Source organism: Athene cunicularia, assembly GCF_003259725.1.
Source record: "Athene cunicularia isolate RWA chromosome 2 unlocalized genomic scaffold, athCun1 chr2_part1, whole genome shotgun sequence".
In the NCBI taxonomy this organism is placed as follows: domain Eukaryota; kingdom Metazoa; phylum Chordata; class Aves; order Strigiformes; family Strigidae; genus Athene; species Athene cunicularia.
In genome coordinates, this window is record NW_020799095.1 from 143,086,887 (window position 1) to 143,091,292 (window position 4,406).

Sequence of the window (4,406 nt, forward strand, 5' to 3'; positions counted from 1 at the left end):
AATAGTTTCCAGCCTCGCTGTCAGCTGACACATTCCTTCCTCCAGATAATATCTGATACACTCAGATGATTCTGAAGCTGTGCCTCCACAGGACGTGCCATAAGAACTACATCAAACTCCATGCTCCTCTGTTTTCATCCCAAACCTGTGAGGAAGTTGCTACGGAAGGGGTTGTTTATTTTTCTTGAACATTAATAAGAAACCTGCCATCTAATCCTTCCCTCCCTTCCAGCTGTGCTGGTGTTCTGGAGCTCCTTCCCATCCCTGACGGCATTAACGCTGAGCAGAGGGAGGAGGATTTTCTGCACTTGCAGATGCAATATAGCAGAGGCTTCACATGCGTTGGAATGCAGGAGGACTCATTCCTGCTGCCCCACACATGATATGTGCAGGACCCAGAACAGGGAGCATGATTCAGAAACTCCCCCACCAACGCTGAAGGGCTGGAGCAAGGCATGGGAGAAGCTCTGATCCCATCTTGGCTCTGAAGATCAGGGCTTCTAAAATTAAAAAAAAAAAGTCTTGACAGTGTTGGTACCTGAAAGGATCATTAAGTAGTTGCAAACAGCCTTAATACTTTAAAGAGGACTTAATCAAGCAGAGCTAGGACGTCCTGACAAGCTGATAATTGCAGCATAAAATTCAGAGAATGTGGAGGCCGTGGGGATGTATGAACGGCCTTTTGGGGCTGATTGTTCTGAAACAGCCCTTCTTTCTCTTTTTGAAGAGAAATTTAAATTACCCAGACTTTCAAAAATAACTGTTTATCTTTTACAAGAGCTTTGAAGATCTTCTCAGTTATCAGGCCCTTAAATCAGTGCAGATTTCCTGTAATTCACCCTTAATCCACAACTGGACAAAATTTTCTTATCAAGGAATGCCAAACTGCTGGTTTCACCTCAGTCCCTCCCAGTTACCCATGTCAAAAGGTGTTAATTTGTGTAGGAAGGGCCGATGCAAGCTCTACTCATATTTTTGGGGCTGCTTCAAGGGACTTAGATTAGTTTACAGGTAGTATATTTAAACAACAAAAATAGCTAGCATTACATAGCTGGTATTGAGATTTTAAAATAGTATAAGCATCTGGATAGTTTTATTTTATATAATTAAGAATAAACTTATCAAGGACTGCCTTGTTAGAAAACAAACTAAAATTTGATACCCAAGTCACTCTGATGGTTTGAAAGAAGTGCAAAGTGAAACTGTAAACAAAGTTAAATTAACTGCTGTGGTAATGTTACCTCCAAGCAAAAAAGGTAAAGGTTGTAACACGATGGTAAAACCAAAGATGATAAAAAGGATTTTATTCTGTGTATTCAAAAAAGTGAGTTACATTACAGTGAAGATACTGTCCTTTCTTTCGATCCTGATGTCCTCTTCAATTTTAGAGTGACATAGAGCAGGATAAAGCAGGTCAAATATACATGTCTGTGTCTAATGCCAGGTCACCTTTAAAAACAGCTAATGTTTCTGTTTCACTGAAGACTTGATTTCATATGCAGCTATAGATTGAAAAGTTAACATCTAATGTTTGGTTTCAACAATCAAAAAATGAAAAAAAAAAAAGTCCTAGCTCTGAATCCTGTGCAGGATCGTTTTAAATCTTCGTTGTTTGATTTGAAGACTGGTGTTTGCAGGCCAAGGCAGAGGAGCAGTTCAGACTCTGTCCCAATTCTCTTGACAACAAAACTTACTTTTCTGGGATTTCAGTGGGTTTACATGAAGGACGTGGTATTCATTACAGTGCTGAGGGTGTAATTTAATATCAGCATAACCCTTTCTTCCCCCATCCCTCTACCTATTTTATTTTCTTCTGTTTCTTTCAATGTGTTGCCCTTTTCCTGGTGGGAATAAATGGCATGGATTTTTCTATAGGGAGGATCATAGGCTGGCAGATTATGGTGCAGAGGAAGAAGCTGCCATGTTTGCTGCAAGCACTCTTGGGCACATTGCTGAGACCATGTGGGAAAGTAAAATAAACATAGTACTCCAGATGCAACCTCCACTGACCCCATGACATCACTCTCTGAAGAAGAACATCCACAAGGTGAGGATGCACAGCCTTGGCTTCCAACAGCGGATGAGACTTTAGGATTCAATTTTTTTTTTTTTTTTTTTTTTTTTTATTTTGTGATACTGTTGTGAATCTCACGTTCATATTTACTGATGACACATCATCCACAAAACCCACTGTTTTCTCCCGCACACTTTATTATCGTTCTAAAGACTTGTAGCCCATGGCTGGAGGTGCTATACTAGGCTAGCAATGATGGAATCTGCAGCGGAGCTGGTCCCATCTGGGTTCATCTTCCACGGGATGTGTATTTTGGTCACTGTTTTTCACCATGGTACACAGACAAGGACAGTGGTCCTCCCAGACATCTGCATTTCTTCTTCGCACCAGGGAAGTCCGTTGAGAAGGTACTTGCTAGTGCTGCATATGAGTCTTTCTGAGCCTGGAAGAGGGGGGTAGGAAGATGTTTTTAATTTAGTCAATTCTGTACAGCTTGCAGAAATATTGTCAGCTTCTGCCTACACACATCGCACCTCCTATTATTAAAGAAATTAAAGCCACTGAAAGAGATGAAAAAGTAACAAGTTTCTTGCTGTTTTTTATAGTAATAAGGGTGAATCCAATTCTTCTTGCCCCTGTAGCATGGACCTGCTTTTTGAACTGGGGTAGCTGTTGGAGACATCATTCCCTGCATGGGTGCTATCAGATGCACACAGGTGCACTAAACCTATTTTAACGGCTCTGAGTGCAAGGATCATATTTGCTTGGGTAAACTTCTCTCATACAAGGACTTAACACTTCCCAGGACTAATTAATATCTGGTTAATGCTTTCCTGCTTCTCACCAGTGGAAGAGCAGCAACCTGCAACGCTGTGGTGAAGTCAAGTGAAAGTTTCAGGAGAAATTTCTGGAGAGAACTACGAATTCATGGTGACCCTACAACTATTAGACCGCTTATTGTCCACTGGAAAAGAAATTGCAGATGTCTCCTGAAAATAAAACAGTAGTAGGTGGCACAGGCACATATAACATTACAAACAGTCTCAGGGGTTTCCAGATGCAGAGAGGTGTGAAAGCTTTTTCCACCATCTCCACTTCTCTCTCAGGTTTTGCTTTTGTTTCTGCTTCTCACAGGTTCCTGCTCTGCCATCACACATAAATTCCTCCCAGGCTCCCAGCTCAGCCCCCTCCCATTTCCTATATATCACTAAACCCCCCACGTCAAAACAATCACGTTGACTCTGCTGTCTCCTTAATGTTATACTTGTGTATTTATTCTTTCCGTATAACAGCTATTTTGTCAAAATGGCCTTTTTACTGAAGATTTATACTTACTGATTTCATACCTTGCCTGTGTTCTTTTATAGCTGGGGCTGGACATAAGAAATCAGAGAGAAATATCTTTCTTCATCCATGCTAAAACTGCCGCATAAGAGCTGTGCTGGTACACCTCAGAGTTGGCTCCCCAAGAAAAAGTGAACTTTCAGTCTGGATGAGACCTGAAGAAATCTATAGAGTATTTTAAAGACTGTTTCCTCTGAAGGCTGTATTGTTTCAATAGCACATTTCTTTCAATCCTCCTTTCCTGTTTTTCCATTCATGTGAACACAGGGTATTTTAAGAGTCCATCTGCTCATGTTACTTATTCCTCACTTCAAGTCATAATCCTCTGTGATACTACAGTTAATTGCTCTGCCTATGATTATATTGCAAGCACGAATGGGATTATGATTTTCAACCCTATCTGTAGTGGAGTAATTTCAAGACATTTCTGTTCCGGCTGAACTTCAACAGCTTTTACAATTTTGAGGAGGTTTATTGTGTAGCTGGCTATTCTGATGCTGTTCTTAAATAGATAAAAGTGCCCACACCGTGTTTTACACTAGTTGTAACTAGATTAATTTGGATCTTGCACCTTTCTGGTTGAGTTCAGGCCTGCCTTTAGTCACGTTATTTCCATTCACAGCAGCAAGGTCTACTATAGACAGAGGGTGATGTTATTTAAAAATAGCACAATGTATTTTAAGCCATTTCTGAGCAAGGGTAAATCCAATTCTGAAAATGTCAGTAGGTGAAGCATCTACATCAAAACTATACAAGAGCACTTGGTTGTTTTATCGCCCTTTCTGCATAAGGCTGTCCCTCCTTTACGAGCAGGACACAGGACAGGAGAAAATGGTCCAAAATTTGCTTGCAGCTTGCAGCCCTCTGCTCCGGGAGGAGTTTGACGTTTGCAAATACTCTGCCTGTGAAATGCTGCTCAAAAGAAATGGTCGGAAAAAAAAAAGAGGGGGGTGTATATTTGAAGGAGGGGGTTGCAGCCCACGGGCCCGCGGGGGTGTCCGTGCGGGTCGCCGGCCGCTAACGGTTTGGCGGGGCCGCGGTCCCGGCG